Consider the following 23305-nt stretch of genomic DNA (forward strand, 5'->3'; position numbering starts at 1 on the left):
AAACCCCAAGCCAGCAACAGATTATGCCATGACTTGCAGACTTGAAAACATTGTTGGATGCATTTTAAAGACCAAACTCTATTAATCGAGCAAAATACAGGTTTGAGAATTGAGCTATTCCTTCTGATAACATCACAAAAACTTCAGGCAGTGTAAGAGTTTCAAAGCATTTCTGTTAAAATGGAAATGTATTCAAGGCTTTTATAGACACATCACCTCTGTAACTGATTCTAGGTCTCTGACAGTGCACACAGACCCATATCTGCAATTCTCTGCAAATATCAAAGACTGGATGTGGAAGGAGGGTGGTTCATTGAAAACATTCTTGACAGTACAGATAAGCTCAGATGGGAAGTAAAGGACAGGAGTAGGAAATGGATGAGATCCTTTTTCCTCCTCCCTTCTTCTTCCTCTGTAATGAAAAATCCAAGAATTCAAAAAGTGAAAGCGATATGAAGTAGGTTGGCAAATCCCTGCACCATGCGAAGGGAAATGAAGAGAAGGAAAGTGGAAAAGAAGTAGAGGGACAGGGGATGAGGTCAGAATGGGGCAGTAACATGAGTAGGTATGATCAGCAGGGCCAGCATGCACCGCATCTAAACCCCATTCCCGGAACTAATCCACCTGCATGGATCAATGAGGATTTACACCAGAGGTATCATTGGCACAGGTCTGAGTTGACCTGTTGTGACTGCTGGCACTTACCCAGTGGCAAGGGGACAAATGTCTCCTTACTCCAATGAGATCTCCAGCAGCAAAAAATCCTCCACGGGATGCAGTGTAGCCCTCAGTGGCACCGCCACACAGGGATTTAGGTAGGATTGGACTGTACATAATTTATAAAGGAAAAATTTTAAAGTAGGCTTCCCAAACTGTGAGTCAGAACCCACTGGTATGCTGTGACCTGATTTTTGGTGAGTTGCCAAAGGGTGATGGAAAGATCAGATAATAAATTGCCTCAAGCCCTGAGGGTATTCAAAAATCAGATACTGTAGCTGCTAATTACCCTGCAAAGAGCTCAGCTCCTGAAGTCTGCAAGTATGTGTAAATATAGGGAGACAAATGTTTGAGGGTCTTTTTCTGGTTATTATTACCTAGACAGACAGACAGACAGACATTTCTTTCTACATCTCCTTTTTTAAAAGCCTGGTAAACCTAGGTAGGTCCCAACAGAGTGTAGTTTAAAAAATGGGTCCTGGTACTGAAAAGTTTGGGAATCGCTGTTTTAAACGTTTAAAAAAAATTCATCCAGAATGGGGAAAGAAGTTTCTTGGGACATTACAGGGGTAAACCAACCAGTCAGGCTTTGTCTGAAACCTGCAGAATAGGCTTCATTCCAGACCTCAGTGCTGGAAAGGAACAGATCTGCTTGAACCAACTACAGAGCGGAAGCTACCAATGTTGTGTTACTGCTCTCTGCTTACATGTGCCTTCACATTCATAAAGAAAAAGCAAGCCACTCTTGTCTATTTTATTCCCACTCACATGCACACTTGTAGCAAACCTTTCATGCCCAAGACCCCATCTCTTCTTCCTCAGTAAAATACTTTTATCATCTTGTTTTACTGTTATTCTTCTGTCAGTTTCATAACTAAAAAAAAAAAAAAACTATAAAAAAAAACCCAGCCTGGGTTAAGTGCCATTTAGTGTGTGGTTGACTGTTCATGCTGCAGAATTCTCTGATAGCTTCCAATTGGTTTATCTGCTCCATTGGACTAACAGTTATTATACTTTCTCCCTTTTCTATGTAGAAAGCACACACCCACACCCTATTCTACATCTCTGTTATTCCTATATCTAAAAAGGGACAAGCAACTTGGAAAGAAGAGGACCTGGCACTTTGCTTCTGCAGCATTTGCTAGAAATCACTACACAGGTGCCATGTTTCTCCTTCTTATGAACAAGATGGATTGACAGCCAATACTGCTCCAGGAACGTCTAATAGGGGGGCCATATGGGAGGGGCATATCACATAGTAATTTCCCATCACCAACCTCCTCAGCCTCAGGAAATGGGCAGCATCAGTATAGGGAATAACTGCATCATATTTCTTCACCACAAAATCTTTCTGACAAATACATTATCAGAGCAGCTGAGAAGCTGCCAGGCAGAAGCCACATCCATGCCAATCAGCTCTTACCCTTACATGGTATTGCTGGATATATGATACAGGAACATATACAATTCTCAAGATACCTGCCAATTTTAAATTTTGTTATGTGTGTCATTTTTTTCAATTTAATTTTTAAAATAGCAATATCAATCAGAAACAGGAATTAAAAATATGTTCACAATACTCTTTCAATCTGACTGTGTCTGATTAAGACTGGTCTCCTAAGCACATATATACAAGGAATAAACCTCATTGAACTCAGTGGAACTTACTTCTCACTGAGCAAATGTTTAAAATTAAGCTGCAAAACTGCTAAATTCTTCTGCAACTTATATTTGAATTGCCTGCCACTTGCAGTGTCTGAAATCTCAGTATAAGAACAAGGTATCATGATGCCCGGCCATTATGTTGGCATGAGCTATACTGTGTTATGCCAACCTGCAATTCCAGCACAGTTCTGCTACTTCTGATTAGGACTGCTTGGCACTGCCAACTATGTGCATTCCAGTACTATCTGGATCCTTTGCCAGTGTCCTGACCCTATCCTCTGACAAACACACTTCTCAAGTATTAGGAGCCCCCATCAGGCCAGAAGCTGGACTTAAAGATCACTGTGGCTTAGCAAGCTCTGGTGCTGCATCCAGGTGGTTCTGGAGCACGCATGTGATCTCCAAACATTTGTGCTGGTGGTCCTGCAGAGTGTGACAGCAGCACATGGTCTGTAATGCTGCTGTGCCACTTATGACCATGGAGCAGGAGTTTTACCAATGTAAATGGCCCGTAAGATGGAGCCATTAGTATCATTATCCCTATCAGAGCTAGCCAGAGCTTAGGTGCTGTCTGAGGTAGCCTAATTCCACTGCCCTTCCATACAATATAGATTAGTTTTTACAGATATAGTATAAAAATAGAAATGGGTTAAGGAGCTCAATGATTTCCAAGATCCAGGATATGATGAAAATATATTTTAAAAAGCCATCTGTATATATTTTTATTTAAAAAAAAAAAAACTTGAAATGAGGAGGAGGTGGCTAAAATTTCTACTTAATCTAACTTAATCTAGATTTCTAATCTAGATTTCTAATTTCTACTTAATCTAGATTTCTAAATCTAGAAATCTAAATTTCTACTTTATCTTATGCATAGATAAAACTACAGGTAGACCCTCTAGAGGCAGAGTTCTGTTCCTGGACTCTTAGTGAATACTGAATTTTGTGTGATATCAAATCATGCTGATTTCAGGGTTCATTGAGCTCCAAACGTGACCTGAGCCTTGCTCCGGTTAGGTACAGAGCTGTTCTCAGGCCCATGGAGGTTGCATTTAGTCTCCATAGGCCTTAGAAAGGCCTCTGGATGTCCTAGACCTCCAGGGGCCTTTCAGAGGCCCCCCCAAAGCATCGGTAGGCAAATTCTGGTTTCGCCTTGATGCTTTCGGGGGCCTTTCTGATGCCTGTGGAAGTTGCTCGTGGCCTCCACAGGCCTCACAAAGGCCCTCTGAAAGCATCTGAAGGCCCTGAAAGCAAAATGGCAAGTCACCTTCTGATGCTTTGGGAGGCCTCAGAAAGGCCTCCAGAGGTCCTAGAAGGGTACTTCTGGCTTTTGGCCAAATGTGGGCTGAATGTGGCTCAACAGGGGTCCAGAAGACCTGCATTGAGCCAAATCTGTGGATAAATAGGTTCAACCTGTATATTCAATCACTATCCACTTCTAAGGCTTCTCTTTCAGCCACATCTAACTTTTATTCAGTACTTGGGAATTTTCACTACAAGTGCCTGAGCTATTTGTGTGCCTGTGTGAATGCCAGATTCACACATGCACACAGAAAAGCAGAAGAAAGATACCTTCAAACTAAATGTACATTCTGGAAAATATAAGTTTTACATTAAGCTTTTCCTTCATCTGTAATGCAAAGTGAGGTAAAATTCATTCGGAAGTAGAGAAATGTTTACAAGGTACTACTATGCTCACCACCTGTTTTTATTATCAAACATATCCTTGGAATGGCTGGTGCAATCTGCACTTTATCATACTACTGTTCCTAACTAGAGCTCTAGTTTTTGGTTGTTTTTTCCTCCTAAGGAAAGTAAATATTTTTTGAATAATGCACTCTCTTCCCAGGGACATCTGAACTGGCAATCCAACAAATATTAACTGTGAGTAGATCTGCTTGCAAGTTTCAAGGCAGGCTAATGACTTCTTCTTCACAAGAGTCACCGTGCGTGAAGAAAGACCCCAACCTTCTGTTCCATACTTTTGTATGTACTGTACACATGAAGAGTAACACACAAACCTACTAGCGTGAGGATAAATCTGAAGGAGGTGGGCGTTCTATGTCCCATGAAGAAACATGCTGGCATGAACAAAGCCAATGTATATAAACTGAAGACAAAAATGCAACATTGACTAGAATGTAATTTTATTTAAAATAGTTCACTCACTCACACATATACACACTCCTGACTAAAGGACATTCTGAGGGAGGGAACATGCAATGTGTTATTACACTGAGTTTTCTCTTCTCCACAAGTGGCAGCCAATGTACTGATTTTTTTTTAATCTTACCACACATTATGGCAGTGATTTTCAACCTTCATCTCATGGCACACTGACATGGCACTAAAATTGTCAAGACACACCATTAGGTTTTTGACAATTGACAAGGCACACCATGCTGCTTGTGGAGGGCTCACATCCCCATTGGCCCTACTAATAACTGATCCTCCCCCAAATTCCTGTGGCACACCTGTGGACCACTCGTGGCAAACTAGCGTGCCATGGCACAGTGGATGAAAATGGCTGCATTATGGGGAAAGAAGAAAGTAAGAAATGGGGTGGGTTCAGTAGTTCAGAATGTCTGGGACAAGGCACCAAATGCTGCCCTCCACCACTGCCACTGACTGTCACCTTACCTCCATGCCCATGCTGTGGCAGCAAAGAGCTTCCCCTCTTCCTCTGCATGTTTAATTTGAAAAGGATGAGGGAAAGTAGAGTGGAAGTAATAATGTAGAGTCAGGTCTTCCCCTTCATTTTGTCTCCCTCCTCCTTTTAAATACAGCATATGAAGAAGGATGATAGAGATGCTCTTTCTGCTGCCCCAGTAGTAGCAGACGGGGGGGGGGGAGTGCCACCACTGTCTGATAACACTGTTAAAAAATTGTTTAGGTTGAATTTTTAATGTTCCTTATACTGTTCAGAGGTGCTCTGAACAATAATCTAGTCTTTTTTTTATCATCAAAACGTTTTTTAGTTGGGCATAATACACTGTGGTACATGTTGTCATATACAACTGCATAGCGTAAATTGCAGCTAAACTATTGGTGCTACGCCAAAACTAATGGCATTTTTGAAATCCTTGCACCAAAATATATTCAGATAAACACAAAATTGTTCAAATTTTGTTGTATAGTCTTCTGCCAAGCCACCTCCTTATGTGGCTGTCCCTGAAGAGAGATGCCGTGTGGCTGTTTTTGGTGTAATACGTGAGCTTTACCATCACTTGTGAACATGCTCTTAGGCATACAGTCTGATAACACTCTTCCTCTTGATGGAGGGACTTTTATAGCCCAGGCATGCACTCTTTCAAACAGCTTAGACTCAATAAACCACTAAAAACTTGGAGCAAATGACTTTCATGCAATGTGAAAGGGGGAACCTAGCCTATACTGTGTGCACTAGATAATTTATTAATCAAAATGTGCTCCGTCAGGGCTCCTTTGCACTGAAATAGATGCTGTTGGATGTGGTTCATAGAGTTAGCAACAGACACAGTTATCATTATATAAATAGTCCATCAGCAGCTTTGACCACCTCGCTGATCTTCACCTTGAATTCTACCCCATACACCATCTAGACAGGTGTTCAGGGCAGCTTTCTTGTTACTTCTCCCAACCTATTTTTAGGCACTGACACATGAGTGATCTTTGAGGAGGGGAACAGTAGGGAGAGCTGAGAGGAGCAAGTCCCATGCAGCAAAGAGCAGTCATGTGTAAGGAAGAGGTTGGGAGACTGGAAGCCAAGAGATCAAGCTAAACTAAATAAATCACTGAGTCAAAATGACAGAAAGTAAGGTCACATAACTTGAGGTAGTCAACAAACTAATATATCAGTCCATTCAAAGGCGGATATGCGAACCAGGAGCAGAATCTGGAACAGGGTTGCAAGGAAAGCGCAGAGAGGCAAGAGTCAGAGAGTGAAGAGGCTTGTTCCCAGGACTATAAACAAGGACATATGAAGTTACTTGTGGTCGCAACTTATTTAGAAATATTACTGATTACAAAGGCTTCTGGGTTTAGAAATTAATTTCAAGAGTTCTAAATTCCACTCCGCAATAGAGAGGCAAACTCCCTAAAATTCAGTTTCCAAACAAGAGCTTGAAGAATCTTGGGCAAACCTCACCAGCCCTTCCCTACAGCTTTTACTCTACCAATATACCCTTTACTTACCCCAGTGGCAGTGGGGAGCTCTTTCTTTCCAGCCACCTCCTTGTGGGCAGAGACAGCAGCAAGTTTAAACTGCTGTGTGTGGGCTTTTTCTTTTTTTCCCAAACAGGAGGAAAGAAGGATGAAGGGGCTAATGGGAGTTACAGTATTTGTGAGGACTACTTCCAGTGGAAACGAGAAAAAAAACCAACCTCACAAAAAACTACAGTCCCATGAGTCCCTTCACCTTTCATTCCTCCTGTTGGGAGAAAGGGGGGAAGGCCTCTGCAGAACAGTCATAGAAGGCTGATGGGAGGGTACTTAAAGGATAGGAGAGCTTGCAAAAGGAAAGCTGGAGAGCTAGCATTTACTGAGCCTCAATATCAGTCAGTAAATGATCCAATTTTTCACACGCACCCCCATCTCTTGGAGAAAAGATCAGATCATTTTTTAAAATCAGATAGAAATGAACCTCAACCAGTTCGCTTATCTCTAAAATTATTAACTCCTTGTGTTGCAGATGTAAAGGGACTAAACTAAACTGCAACGTCCCATTGATCACTAGCACCTACAGAAACTGTGCTCTGGAAATAAAACAATGGCATGGGGTTACTCCAAGATGCTCTGAAAGCCCTCAGGTTCCTACGCAAAAGAACTGCCAAACGGGCTTCCAGCCTGAATAGATGAGGTGGACTCATATTTCTATTTCTGAGAAGGCCTGCTTTGCCTGTTTGTCCAACTCAGGTGAAGAAGTGGAAGTGCTAAACTAGAGTCTGGAAACAGCAACAGACTGTCAGTATTGACAAGATGAAGATTCTCTTAGACAGGCCAGATTTCTGTCTAAAGGAGTGGTATTCAACTTGCTCTGGTTGCAGGTATTAAACCTGCTTTGGTACCCCCCTAAGGATCAGGCTCACTGCTTGGGGATACTGATAGACTCTGAGCTTCCAAATGGTTTCCAAAGCAGGGAACATCTTTCATTGGTGTGCCAGCTGCATACCCCCCTGGACAGAGATGCCCTGGCCACTTGTTACTCATGCTCTGGTAATCTTTGAATTTATTACAATATGTTATACATGAGGCTGCCTTGGAAGATTGGAATCTTCCAGTTATAAGAACATAAGAACATAAGAACAGCCCCACTGGATCAGGATATAGGCCCATCTAGACCAGCTTCCTGTATCTCACAGTGGCCCACCAAATGCCCCAGGGAGCACACCAGATAACAAGAGACCTCATTCTGGTGCCCTCCCTTGTATCGGGCATTCTGACATGGCCCATTTCTAAAATCAGGAGGTTGTATATGCACATCATGGCTTGTAACCTGTAATGGATTTTTCCTCCAGAAACTTGTCCAATTCCCTTTTAAAGGCGTCCAGGCCAGATGCCAACACCACATCCTGTGGCAAGGAGTTCCACAGACCAACCACACGCTGAGTAAAGAAATATTTTCTTTTGTCTGTCCTAACTCTCCCAACACTCAATTTTAGTGGATGCCCCCTGGTTCTGGTGTTATGTGAGAGTGTAAAGAGCATCTCTCTATCCACTCTGTCCATCCCCTGCATAATTTTGTATGTCTCAATCATGTCCCCCCTCAGGCGTCTCTTTTCTAGGCTGAAGAGGCCCAAATGCCGTAGCCTTTCCTCATAAGGAAGGTGCCTGTGATATCCATTCCTGGGGTTGACTCCCTCCCCGGGGTACCTCGCCGCTTACCCGCCGTTCGAGATGAAGTAGAGGCAGCAGTCCAAGTTCTTTTTATGCGGTTTAATTTGGTAAGTATTTTGACATTCATGAGTCCGTGTCTTTCCCTTGCCTTAACATGAATTTCTCCTCATTGCCTGCCCCTGTTTACTCACAGGTCTTTCCCAGGCTGGACGTAAGGGATAGTTAGGTCGGGATGACTCCGGGTACCATCTTCCGGTGTTCGGGTCTTTTCCCGGCCCATCTAAGCTTCCTCCAGGGTGATAGGGCCTCCCCTTTCCACTTCCTCGTCCTCGCCCAGCCAGATGGACGGGAGCCAGTGCGCTCCACAGGTCGCTTTCTCCCCAAGGCTCTCCTGCTCTCTCCTTGTTATCTTTCCCCTCTCGGAAGCGGAGGGGGGTGGCCTCGTTCCTCTCATGGGCCCTCCCTCCCTCCTCCTTTTATCCTTCCTCCCCAGGTCTTGCCTCCACCCTCCGCCGGCTCAGCCCGGGTCTTCCCTCTCTCTCCTTCCGTTTCCGCCCCGCCTACTCTCAAGCCGGCGGGGAATCCCCGCCCCTCCACGGCGCGCCCATCTGCCGGACCGCCGGGTGCCTCTGTCGCCAGCCACCCCCAACTCCCGCCGTCACCTGAGCAGTCGGGAGGGGTGTCCTGCCTTCCTGGCGGCGGCAATGTTCCCAATCGGTGTCGCGTCGTGGTGGAGGCGGCGATCCCCGTCGCTGCCGTTGTCCACCGGGCTGCGGGCCCTGGGCGTCTGCCCCAGCCGCCCATCGCTCTGGAGGAGGCTGCCCAATCTTCCTTGTCAGGTGAGCTCCTCCTGCCTTGCCGGGTCTTCACAGGTGCGTTATTCCCCTCGGGGTTTACGCCCCCGTGACAGTGCCCCAGTCCCGTAATCATCTTAGATGCTCTCTTTTGCACCTTTTCCATTTCCACTATGTCTTTTTTGAGAAGTGGCAACCAGAACTGGACATAATACTCCAGGTGTGGCCTTACCATAGATTTGTACAACAGCATTATAATATTAGCCGTTTTTTTTCTCAATACCTTTTCTAATGATTCCAAGCATAGAATTGGCCTTTTTTATTGCCGCCGCACATTGAGTTGACACTTTCATCGACCTGTCCACCACCACCCCAAGATCTCTCTCCTGATCTGTCACAGACAGCTCAGAACCCATCAGTCTATGTGTAAAGTTTTGATTTTTTGCCCCAATGTGCATGACTTTACACTTACTGACATTGAAGCGCATCTGCCATTTTGCTGCGCATTCTGTCAGTTTGGAGAGATCCTTCTGGAGCTCCTCACAATCACTTCTGGTCTTCACCACTTGGAAAAGTTTGGTGTTGTCTGCAAACTTAGCCACCTCACTGCTCAACCCTGTCTCCAGGTCATTTATGAAGAGGTTGAAAAGCACCGGTCCCAGGACAGATCCTTGGGGCACACCGCTTTTCACCTCTCTCCATTGTGAAAATTGCCCATTGACACACACTCTCTGTTTCCTGGTCTTCAATCAGGTCTCAATCCATGAGAGGACCTGTCCTCTAATTCCCTGACTGTGGAGTTTTTTTAGTAGCCTTTGGTGAGGGACCATGTCGAACACCTTCTGAAAGTCCAGATATATAATGTCTACGGGTTATCCTGCATCCACATGCCTGTTGACCTTTTCAAAGAATTCTATAAGGTTTGTGAGGCAAGACTTACCCTTACAGAAGCCATGCTGATTCTCCCTCAGCAAGGCCTGTTCATCTATGTGTTTTGAGATCCTATCTTTGATGAGGCATTCCACCATCTTACCCGCTATAGATGTTAGGCTGACCGGCCTATAGTTTCCTGGGTCCCCCCTCTTTCCCTTTTTAAAGATCAGCGTAACATTTGCTATCCTCCAATCTTCTGGCACCGTGGCTGTTTTGAGGGACAAGTTGCATATCTTAGTCAAGAGATCAGCAACTTCAGTCTTCAATTCCTTAATAACTCTTGGGTGGATGCCATCAGGGCCTGGTGACTTATTGATCTTTAATTTATCAATGAGGTCTGAAGCATCTTCTCTTTTAACCTCTATCTGACAGTTACTCCAAAATACACTTGCTAGTTTGCTAACTGACACTATCCAGTCAGAATATATCACATTAGGGGTACAATGCTAACCCCTTATGTCAATGCTTTCCAGCACTCACATAAGGGCAGTGCAGCCCTGAGGTAAGGGAACAAACATTTCCTTACTTTGAGGAGGCCTCTTTGAGTGACACTCAACTGCAGGATGTAGCACATGTCCCATTGGCACCACTATGCCAGTGCTGGAAAGCACTGACATAAGGAGTAAGGATTGCGCTCTAGCTGAATCAACTTCACTACTTCCCAGTTCGTTTTCAATCACAATTTAAAGCATATAATGCAGCACAATACACAGCTTGGGATATTGGTTCCTGTGTTTTGCCACATGAACCCGCCCACAAGTCAAGATCAGAGAGTGTTCTCCAAGTACCTTCATTTTCAGAGTTAAGGGTTATGGTGTTCAGGGACTGGGCCTTTTTGGTCATGGCAAGCAACTTCTGGAAAGCCCTGTCTAGGGAGGCTCACCTGATGCCTACTTTGATGCATTTTGGTGTCATCCCCCCAACCTTTTAATTAGCGAGTGCGTTTTTAAAGTCTTTATCCCAGGCTGTGATTTTTTTATCTTTTTATAAAATGCTATTGTTTTGCGACCTGGATTTGATTTTATTGTTAATGTCAGTTATTTGTTCGTTAGCTTCCCTAGAAGTAATTATGCTCAAAGGAAGCCTATAAATCTTTGAAATAAAATAAGATAAAACAGAACTGTTCAGTGACCCAGTGGCATGTTGAATGATAAGAGAGACAGAGAAAAGCATAACCTCAACAGCAAGGTCAGCTATTGCACCAGGGCAGGAGTCATGTCTCAGTATCAGCTCAACAGAATGAGTTGTGCTGGGGTATTCCAGAGCACAATATAGTATTCACCTATGGCCTGAGGTCCAAGAAAAATATTCACAGTACCCATTTATTTATGGCACCATTTCATTCTTCTGTTTAAACTTGCAAAGAGCTGCATCCAAGTAAACAGGGAGCAGAAGGCAAATATATTTCCCATCAAGAAAACCTACTTCACACATTTGGATTGCCATGTATTTATAGCTTGAATGCAGCTTAAGGAATGAATTTTCACAACCATGCTTAAGGAGAAATATACCCAGAAGACCACTATATGTTTGCTGAAAAGATTGTGTGTAAAATTTATTTACAACTAAGCTTATGTACTTCAGTTTTCCACAACAATATACACTGGAAAAACACAGATCAAAATGAACTATTCTACTCTGACACAGAGGGTGCAATCCTATCCTGTGCTGGAACAGGCACGCCAAGAGGCTTGTGCTGTATCCAGTGCAGGATAGAGGCCATAAGTGGCTTTACCCTTTACCTCCGGGTAAAGACCACTGTCCCCTAAGGGTCTCCTCAGACTTGCGCCACCTCTTGAGGTGGTGCAAGTCCGAGGAGAGCGGAGTGACTTGGAGCCACTCTGCTCTCCCCGGGAATGGGGGTTGGGATCCGTCATAACTGCCGGATTCCCGCCCTGCCTCCTGCTCCCCACCTGATCGCCCCCGGACAAGCCCCCCTCCCCCACCCAGAGATGCCTCCCTCCCACCTCCTTCCCACCCCCCGCCTACCTCAGAGCCTTGCATCGGCACAGCCATGCCAACACAAGGCGCTTGGAGGAAGCCGGTGTGGAGGTGCTGTCAGCCTCCGCAGGCCGGAGCTTCTCTGAGTGCCAGCCTGGCTTCCTCACAAGGAGGCGCAAACATGCCTTATAGCAAGTCAAGGGCTGGATTGTGACCCCAAATAGATAAATACACTTGCAGACAAGACTAGGGACACAATCCTAAGCACCCTTCGGCTTGTGCCAGCCAAAGAGTGTCACAAAAGTGTAAAAAAGCATTTTAACACCACTCGTCAGGGATGGCACATGGATGTACGTTGGCCTCCCCATGCCAACACTGGCCCCAGAGATGGGTGAGTCGGCTGAGCTCAGCCAGTGCAGGGGTCTGGGGGAGCATTGGGGGAACGGGGAGAGGGTGGGAGGGAGGTGTTCTGGGATGAGGGAGGGTCGGTGGCGGGTAACGGGTGTTCCAAGGGGTTGGTGGGGAAAGGGAGGTGGGGCCAGAATCTCCTTGCCACATTCCCGGGCTGCTCGGATCTGTGCCACAGATTTCGGTGGCGCAGATCTGAATAGCCCCATTGGGGCTGCTGCAGCTCTCCCAGGGGCAAGGGGAAAAGTTTCCCCTTGCCTTGGGTCGAGCCTCAGACAGTCAAAAACTTGTGCTGGATACGGCGCAGGCCCGCCGGCCTGCCTGTTCCAGCACAAGTTAGGATTGTTCTGCCCAGTTGCAATCCTATACACACTTACCTGGGAGTATGTCCCATTGAAATCAACAGGATTTACTTCAGAGTAGATGTGCATAGGATTGTGTTTTAAGCCGAGTTTAAGCCATTTCTACCAAATGTTGCATATATGCAACAGGGATCAAATGTGTACACCTGTGGGTAGGGCAGAAACAAATTAATATGCCTATACTCAGAAAGATGTTTAAAAGATGTTTAATACCCAGGTTGAGAGCGAATTCTGAGTAACTCAAAAGCTTTCATACTCTATTTTGAACGTTAGTTGGTCTTTAAAGAGGTATTAAATAACTGACAATATGAAACATATATGAAATGTTGAAATATGTACAGCACGGCAACAACTAAGGGCCCAATCCTGTTGGGCTGCTGCATTGCTGGAATTCACATTCCGGCACTGCAGCATGCTTTATGACCATCACAAAATGTGACATGCCATACAGCATGGCTGGGCTGCTGCTGCAAGTGGCAAGCCATGTCCAATAGCCTGCCAAGGAGCCCCAGTGCTGGTAGGTCAGCACAGGTGAGCAAGAGGAGGAGTGGGTAGAATAGGGCAGGGAGGGAGTGGAACGGGGCAGACTGAGGCTGTGAAGTCTCACAGGCAGTATCAGCAGCAGCAGCACTCTCAATATCCCATCCCCCTTCCTGGATCCATTCAGACTAGCATCAGCAAAATCACCAGCGCAGGTGTGAGTAGACCCATTTGGGCAGTCAAGATTTACCCCTGGGCAAGGGAGAAAGTGTTCCCTTACCCGAAGGAGACCCCTGGAACTGCTCCCTCCCCACAGGATACAGCATGTGCTCCAGTGGTGCAACTGTAGCTCCATCTGTGTGGGGGGGATTTAGTTAGGATTGGGCAGTGTCATTTGCCATACCTTATCTTAATTAAAGTATTAAAAATAAGTTCTTCTAATCTTTAGGCAACACATAGCCAAGGTTACTTCTGCAAAAGTTCAACAACTGCCCATTTTTTCCATAGATAGCGGTTTCCATGCCAAATATATATGTATATTTCACAATTCAGTCCATATTGATTTTAATATACCTTTGACACTAAGAAAAAAAATCACAAATTACAGCAACAGTTTGATTCAAATCCTATGGATGTTTGGTTGGCAACCTTCAGTCTCGAAAGACTATGGTATAAGCCTACAGCACCCGGTACTCCCAGGCGGTCTCCCATCCAAGTACTAACCAGGCCTGACCCTGCTTAGCTTCCAAGATCAGACATGTCCAAGATCGGGCATGTGCAGGGTAACAGTTGCTAGAAAATATCAGACTTAACAACCAGAAGATAATGAACGAATTTAAATCATATTCTAGTTTATGGAGCTTGTTCAATTTTCTTATGTTCCATCTACTTCATTGAAACATTTGCACTAGAGTTAATATTCCTTACATTGTAAATTATGAAATGAACTTCGTATTCTGTAGGAATGAGTATCTCTAGCCTCACAGTTGTACCACCTGAGTCAGTGGCAGTTCAGTGAGGTCACAGGAACTTACCACATCATCTGTCTGCCTCCCCCCCCCCCCATAATTCCCAGTCATCAATATTACGGTGACACAAAGACCAAGCCACATGGCTTGGCCATGTCACAAGAGCATGTTTGTATGACCCAGACTGTAGATATGAATAGTTTCATATGACTAGCTCACATAGTGCTATCAACACAGGATTAGTTGCTCACAATGCAAGGTTCCCTTTCCAATGATAATTTTGCTTGTACACAATAGAAAGACGCTACAGAGGAAGTTTCAAACAATCAGGCTATATTATAATAGCAGCTATTCATGTGATATTCATGTTATAGCCCTATAACATAGAGAGCTACTATTATTGTATTATAAGCTATAGACCAGGGGTGCTCACACTTTTTTGGCTTGAGAGCTACTTTGAAACCCAGCAAGGCCCGGAGATCTACCAGAGTTTTTTTTACAATGTTCGCGCCATCATAACATATAACATTTATGTGTACAATGTATGTTGGTGTACCTTGAGCCCCACTGAGTATAACAGGACTTACTCCTGAGTAGACATGCCTAGGATTAGGCTGTGAGGCTGCAATCCTAGCCACACTTACCTGGGAGTAAGCCCCATTGAGTACAATGGACCTTACTCCCGGCGTTTCCTCCCAGAGGCACCTGAAGGGGGGGTCGGCACTCCGCGATCTACTCATTTTGCCTCGCGATCTACCGGTAGATCGCGATCCACCTATTGAGCACCCCTGCTATAGACCTGTTCCAGTAGTTCAAAGCTTTGGGAGCTCTGGGACCCACTTTTTAGAATGAGAATCTGTCAGGACCCACCAGAAGTGATGTCATTACAGGAAGTGACATCATCAAGCAAGAAGAGTTTAAACAATCCTAGGCTTCAATCCTACCCACATTTACCCAGGAGTAAGTCCCATTAATTATCATAGTTAAAAGCATATACATAGCAGCCTATTAAAAGTACAGATCTGTAACATTTCTCCAAATGCAGTCACATACCAGGGTAGCCTCAAGTCTAATATAATAAAATATTGAAATGAATGGGGACCCACTTGAAATTGACTCACAGTCCACCTGGTGGGTCCCGATCCACAGTTTGAGAAACATTGCCCTATTCTATATTAGTATACCATCTTCTGTTATTCTGGTTGAAGTAACTTTCTCTTACTTCAGCAAACTAAGCAAAGAGTAACAGTTATTCGGAGCCAGTTCTACTGAAACTCTTAACAAGTTAGTCCAAGTATTTACTCCCACCTATAAAGCAAAGCATCAATACAAAGGCAGGCAGCAATCCATCAACTCCTTGTGATACCAGTTGCTAACTGTCCCCCTCCCTGCACCATTCTGTCATGTTCTTTCCAGCTGTTCCCAAAACTGATATTGACTTACTGTTTTAATTACTGAAGGCCTTTTGTTCGTGAAGCTGTTTGAAATGAAAGGAACCATTATAAAAGCCATATTTGCTAAGGTTGTTCCCAGACTGATAGTGGGCCAAAGCGACATGCCAAAACAATAGCGCATACGCTGCTAATTTTCTACACACTGTAAAATGTATGAGCAGCTCAGACGGGAGCACTGCAGAAGCTAACATCTCACTGTCAAACTCCATTGTGGCTTTTCTCTACCACAGAACGAAGTAGCAAGATTTTGTTAAACAGGCTCTGCAAAGGCAATCTGGGCTGGATCCCAGGTTGTTTCTGCGTAGGTACAATTCAAAATGCTTATTTTGATCCATAAAGTTCTGAATGGTGTTCAGCTACGGCAGTGGTTCTCAAACTGTAGATCAGGACCCACTAGGTGGGTCATGAGCCAATTTCAGGTGAGTCCCCAATCATTTCAATGGGTATTTTATTTTTAATATATTAGACTTGAGGCTACCACGGTATGTGACTGCATTTGGGGAAATGTTATAGATCTGTATTTTTAACAGGCTATTACGCATATGCTTTTAACAATGCTAGTCAATAGGGCTTATTCCTGGGTAAGTGTGGATCGCAGACTTTGGGATATTTGGGGAATTTTTTGGGATGTTTGGTGAATTTTTTTTTAAGCAGGCCAGCAACTGCTTGGGAGGATTAGGATAGTTCTTCTTTATTTTAAATACATTTCTAAACTTATACTTATGGCAAACTGTTAATTTACTCACTTCATTCATTGATTTGATTTTGTCATATGGGGGTGTTAAAAATTTTCCTGCTTCATGATGCCACTTCTGGTCATGACATCACTTCTGGTGGGTCCCTACAGATTGTTCTTCTAAAAAGTGGGTTCTGGTGCTAAAGTGTTTGAGGACCATTGGGCTAGGGAATCTAAAGGACCATCACCATGCATATTGACTTGTTCACTCATTAAGATCTTCATCTGAGAATCTGTTCTAGGTGCTCCTGCTTTCAAAGGTTAGGCAGACGGCTTTAGAAGAGTGGAACCAAAGACATGATATTGCCTAAAATGTGGAACTCTTCCCCCAGACATATGCACCCGACTTCTTTACTCCATTTAAGATACTAAGGACACAATCCTAAACTCACCCAGCACCAGTGCTGAGCTCTAGCGAAAGCACAGGGTGCTGTAAATGTGCCATAAAGCACGTTTACGGCACCCACTGAGTAGGGAGTGCTAAGCCCACATCAGTCAGGCGTTGGGCCCAGCACTGGCAAGAGGAGGATGCGCCACTGCCAGGGGTGAGACCACTGGGCAGTGGTGCAGCCTCTGGGGGAACAAGGGCAGGGGGAGGAACTGGGGCAGAAAGGGGTGGGACAGCCAGATCCTGAACTCCGTGTCAGACAAGGAGATTCAAATCTGCACTGGCAAAATAGTCGGTGCAGACTTGAGAAATCCCATTGTGGGGCTTGGGGCTTTCCCTGGGGGAAGGGGACAAGGAGAGTCTGAGTGGCTTCCTAGTGCCTGCTGGATACAGCAGTAGCCGCTTTGGTACTGTTGCTCCAGCGAGCACCAGGAAGCTTAGGATTAGTCTGTCCTGCTTGCCTGCAACTTTTACCAACTCATTTTTATTGGCAATAATAATTTGTTTCTTATTTATATTTGATGCTGTTGTTTACTGTGTGTGGTAGTCATCGCCCCCCCCCCCCCACAGCCTTATTCCATGGGAGGGTGTTCATATCATACAGGGTGGGAAATGATATCAATCCAGCAGACCTCATAATACAGTACTGAGTCCCCTGAATGCACTATTGAGGGGGTTTGCTGCCTGTAATCCGTGGAGGAGGGTATATAGGTAGGGAATCACCATGCATCTAAAAAGAGGACACCAAGCCCCTGAGTTCCTTTTCAAGGATGCTTTCGCCACTTGTCATTCACTTAATTCAGTGGCTTCTTGGACCTTTTAAATAGAGTCTCTGCACCAGCTAGGGTTTCTGGAAAGGGGCTCCACATCTGGGAGTGATCTTCAGAAGCCCTGGCTTTTCTCAAGGGAAGCTGCCTATTTGGTGGGGTTAATAGCCCAGGACCCTGAGCATGTAGCCTCCACTGGTCTCTCTCCTACCTTTCGGTTATCCCCTCAGTGCTCAATTCCTTTCCTTGGTCTTCCTTTTCCGTACAAGCAGCCTGCTGTTGTTCTTCCTCCCTGTACCTATTCCCTTCTTTTCTGCTCACCCCAGCAGAGCAAACCTCATTTCCCCCTGTGCCTCCTCCATACTGTTCCTGCTCTTGTCTCCTCACTTGTCCTCCTTTCACTGTTCCATCTGTCTGTTGTCTGTTCATCCTCCCTGCCTCCTTCCGCTTCCCACAATTCCTTTCCTCTGAGTTTCCCTGCAAATCTTGGTCCTGCCCTTCTCCACGAACACTGCCCACTCTGAGGTGGCTGGCAACTGGAGCAACTCCGGCACTGAGCAATGATGTCTTCACCAAGCACAATCTGGTGGCTGCGTTCCATAATGGCCTCATGTGGCTGGAGGAGCTGCTGAATTTCACACTGCTTCTATTTATTCTTAATAATTTATTGTGATATTTTAGATTGTGCTATTGATTCATGACCCGCCCTCAAGGTTCAGTGTAGTGGAAAGACAGGAAAAAGAAAAATGGTAAATAAAGAAACATTTTCCAAACTGGAGGGAAGATAGTAAAACATGAAAGAAAAGAGACAAAACATGCTAGAAAACTGATTCAGAGAGAGCTTTTAATTATCCCTGAGGAATAATTTTAAATCAAAACACTTTAGGCTCCCTATGATTTTTATTCTGTCATAAAAAACTTTTTCTCTTGGCACCAATTTGAGCTTTGCTTTTTTTCTTTTCTTTTTCTTTTTTGTCAATCAAAATTAGAGAAAATCTTGTGACAAGATTTTTTAAAAACTGCAGTGGTCAAATGAAAGGCATAATCTCCACTAATTCTCTTGAAGCCTAGGTCTCTTCTTTCTAACATTCTCTCCAAAGACTCTTCAATTTCTTGGACAGGCATGAGGTTTGTCTTGCATAATCTCACTACTGGATGTCCATCAGTGAACTTGAAGTTTGTCAGTCAGACGCTAACATTTGGACATAATTGACAATCTGACTTTTGAACAGTGTAAATCATTCTTTGCAGCTTGATTATTTGATGTCCCTGGGTTGTAAATTAACAAAACAAAATAGAGTGGCCTTTAGCTACATCTGTAGCTTCATGGAACCCCATTTTCTGAGAGTGGATCCCACTTGACTGAGTTGGTGCAGCCATCTGGGTAGATAGATTGCTTGGATTAGTCAGATATAACCACCAGCTGCATGAGATCTGCTCATCAAAGAGCACTGATCAAAGAATGCCAGTGTGGTACAGTGCTTAGAACAGCAATTTTCAACCAATGTGCCATGGCACATTGGTGTGCCACAAAAGATCAACAGGTGTGCCACAGAAGTTTGGAACACAGCAGCTGAAAATCACTGAAAAATTCTTCCAGGTTTTGCAGCTCTGTTTTAAGGGCAACTGTCTGTAGTAACGAATTGCCAATGGAAGGAGACAGACAGACAATTTGTTACTACAGACATCTGCCCTAAAAACAGAGCCACAAAACCCAGAAGAGACTCCTGGAAGCTGGAAGTGACATCACAAGAGGCAAAGACCATAGAGAAGACTTAAAAGAAAGAAAAATGTTGAAAATGACTGGTTTAAAGTGTCAGATTAGAACCAGGAAGATCAGACATGGCTGAGCCATAAAGCTTGTTGCCTGACCTTGCCTTGGTCACCATTTCTCAGTCTAATCTAATTCTCAAGAGTTGCTATGAGAATAAAAAAAGGGGGGAGGGAATGAAACCACCCCTGAACTCCTTTGGAGGAAGGGCAGAATAAAATCCAAAAAGCAGGCCTGCATTTACAAAACTAAAGTAGCTCATAAATAGACATATTTGTGTATATGTCTAAAGGCACTTGAGGATCAAATTAGATAAGATGAAAGATATAATCTCCTGTATCATTACACTTTTAAGAAAAGCAGCTGGAGATAATTTGGATCAAGACCAGTACTGAGGGAAAAGGGGATTACACTCTCAAATAATACCAGAACCAGGGGACATCCACTAAAATTGAGTGTTGGGCGGGTTAGGACAGACAAAAGAAAATATTTCTTTACTCAGCGTGTGGTCAGTCTGTGGAACTCCTTGCCACAGGATGTGGTGCTGGCGTCTAGCCTAGACGCCTTTAAAAGGGGATTGGACAAGTTTCTGGAGGAAAAATCCATTATGGGGTACAAGCCATGATGTGTATGTGCAACCTCCTGATTTTAGAAATGGGTTATGTCAGAATGCCAGATGCAGGGGAGGGCACCAGGATGAGGTCTCTTGTTATCTGGTGTGCTCCCTGGGGCATTTGGTGGGCTGCTGTGAGATACAGGAAGCTGGACTAGATGGGCCTATGGCCTGATCCAGTGGGGCTGTTCTTATGTTCTTATGGGATATAACCTTTTGCCCCATGCCATTTTCCAAATTAAAGCTGACTCCCTTTGAAGCAGCTTAAGTACCTATATGTTTTGCCTAACATGGCAAATAGCATTTTGGGAGTAGGGTGGGATGGAGGGTACCATATTTCATTGGGAGAACAGTATCAGGAAAAGGATTAATATCCCTTCCCTAGCAACATGGTCCTGATCTGAATCAGTCCACTCCCACTCTGGTTTACATACACAGTATAAAAAGAGAGACAAGGTATCTTATCACAGACTCCTGCTGCTTCATCTACTTTGGCTCCAAAACTCCAAAGTTATGAAAAAGATGAAAGAGAATAGAGAAAAATAAACAGGCTGAAGGTAAGTATTAAATGTCAAGACAAAATAGGGCATTTTCATACAAGGAGCTAAACACATATAAGCTGCCTTTTCTGTTGCATATTGATGTTGTTAATGTTGACAAATATAATAGAATCATAGGCAATGCAAGTTTTACACTTTTGTCCGAAGACAATTGAAAAACACAGACTCAAATGTGAAAACAGTCATAGTTTGTATATATCTTTTGTGCAGCAGTTTTCAAACTGTACCCCTAGGGAACTTATCAGTGGTCCTCCGATGACCGGAAATAGTAGAGAAAAGGTAAATGCCTAAATGCAGCCGAGAAACTTCTGCAAGTGTCCAGGGTTCTGTGGCCAGCATGCCAAGGTTCCAAGATTGGCACATCAATGTAAAAACATTCACTATGGGCCAGATGATAGTTGGACAGTACATAAACATGGCAATCCCCCAGTACGTAAAGATCCAGTAAACAGTCTCATGGGCTCCAGCTGAATGAAGATTCAGGTTAGCCAAAAAGAAACAAAGTTGTAACTGCACTACTGCCCATGCTCCAAATCACATATTATATTTTGAAGTGTACATACACCTACAATTTTTAAAGCATACTTGTGCTCAAAAATCCTAGATTTTGAACATGACATCCTGGCTAGAAACAGTGGTGTAATGCTTATGACTCCTTCTCAAGCCCCATTATATTTAATTCAATTATGCAAATTCACCTCCACTTAAACTACAGTATGATGCAACACCGCCAGAAATCATATCCCCCTCAAGGCTTGCCAGGGCTTCCACTGCTCATTTTGAAGCGTAGCTTTAAGTTATATTTTTTCAATGGGAATGGGGGCAGGAATAAGGAAGATGTTATGGGCCTGTCCACTTGGCTACTAACTCCCACTCTTGCCTCTGCTGCAAGGTCTTAAAGTCAGCTCCCTCATAAGTTAGCAGACAGAGACAATTGCTCTAACACACATCTCTGGTTTTATGGTTGTTGCACTCATTGGCACTGTAGCGGCCATCTAAATTTAACTCCTCCATGGTTATCAGCAATAGCCTGGTTTGCCAACCCCAATTCTGATGCCTTTACATCACTTGTTGCACCTTGGATGCTGCCAGAACATCAATCTCTCTTAGCCTGAAGAGCTCCCTTAAATGAAAAATCTTATCTAGAACAGGTCATGTTATATAACAAGTCACTAGCTTTGCTTGGGAAATGAAAGATAAGGTAGAGTCACCACGACAGAGGCTATCTCCATAAATCTGCCAAAAAAGGAGCTGTAGATTACTTTACTGGATTAATTACCTGTCCTTCAAAAAGAACCCTGACCTCAATGGTTGAACATCACCAACCTTCCAACCCAGCTTGTGAACACAAAACGAGGAACTGTTTCCTATACAATGACATGAAATGTGTCCATTTGTTCGTTGTCCAGCAATTTACCAGAAGGGATTGACCCTCAAACTTCCAACAGTGTTCAGTGATGCAACTTGCTAGGTTACTTTTCTCATAGCCCAATCCTATCCTCATGCCGCCCCCCCCCCCCCCGGTACAGCCACACACAAAAATGTGCAATGTATCCATCAGGGTGTGTGTGTGATAGATTGTGAGAATTTAGAAAGGACAGCAGGTTTAAATAAGACTCCTGCTCTGCAATGGATCTCCATAGACCTGCATTAGTGATTTCAATGGTGCAAGTCCAAGGAGAAAAAGGGGGAGGGAAGGCTGCTGCTGGAAGGGATAGAATCTGGCAGGTGCTATTTCCTATGGATCCACCTTCTTCCACAGCCTCCCTGACCCCATTTCTGCCCTCCTTGACCAGTTTTGCCCACTGCCTGCCTCCATTCTGCCCTCCCCCAACCCTCCTGCCTCTCCCACTGGCTTACTTGCTCTGATGGGTGGCCAGAGATCTGGCAATGAACCCACAAAGGCTCCAGCCTTCCTGCCAGTGCTCCGGCAGTGTGCTGCTCAGCAGCAGTGGACCTTCTCAGCCCCATGCCCAGGGCTAAGGTCTGTGATGGCGCACCACCTGCAGGCTACCACCGTCTCCCCTCCACTCACCTGAGGCTCATGGAGCCTCATGCAACCTCCACCTGCATCTGAGAAATCTCTGTGACACTTTAAACTGGAAGCACAGTTTCAGCCCATGTCGGGAGCCTCAGAGACGCTTCTGCAGGGTCCTGGCACCTGGGGCTTTCGCCCCATCAGACCTTATGGTAGGTCCGCAACTGCCACTCAGTGCACTGCCAGAGCTACTTTATGGCTGCTTTTCAGCAGCCAGTGCCAGTGTTCTGCCAGTGGTGCAGCTCAGTCAGGCTGTCTGTCCTTTTGCCCTTAATGACATGTAGTTTGATTCTCATTTTATTTAGGTCTCATTCCCTCCATGCTCAGGTTTATGCTCACTTTAGAGTGAGCAATCTAATTATTACATGCATGTTAAGGACAGCCATTTTGGAGTGAACGCAATTTGCAATGGGGCATAGAAGTTAATACTTTGAGAAATATCACAAAACTGAGCAGTTAATATTCAAATCTATTCCTTCATATACCCCTCACTCTGAGGAATGTTGCTAATCTTACAAGATGACCTCAGAATTTTCTAGATGTCTCATCTGAGGAAGAACCAATACATTTCCTTCCAAGTTGGCTTTAGGTGAGATCTAGTGAAAGCACAGGGGTGTGTGTAACCCTTATGAAGAAATTTCACACACGTTATTGCATCTCCTTTTCCTTTGTGTAAAATTCCCCAGATGTTTCACCTGAATAGAAGCCCTAATATTCACATAAGTTCTCTTCTGAAGAGATTTTAGTTACAATTCTACCCTCAGCCAAGTTGACAATCCTTTCTAAAAAGGGGACCTTCAGCTATGTCAGCCTAAGAAAAGAAAATATATGAGTGAGTAGGTAAGACAATGTGATTGTATATTTGATATCTTTGTAACTGAATCATTTGAGCTTGA

At 44.4% G+C, this 23305-nt stretch overlaps 1 protein-coding gene across 1 annotated transcript in view; it reads right to left on the minus strand.

Annotated features, from left to right (window-relative positions):
• Nucleotides 1-23305, minus strand: part of CDH23 (cadherin related 23) — a 453381-nt gene that overhangs the window by 251420 nt on the left and 178656 nt on the right. The window lies entirely within an intron of this gene.

This window comes from Tiliqua scincoides, chromosome 3 (genome assembly GCF_035046505.1).
Source record: "Tiliqua scincoides isolate rTilSci1 chromosome 3, rTilSci1.hap2, whole genome shotgun sequence".
Taxonomy (NCBI): Eukaryota; Metazoa; Chordata; class Lepidosauria; order Squamata; family Scincidae; genus Tiliqua; species Tiliqua scincoides.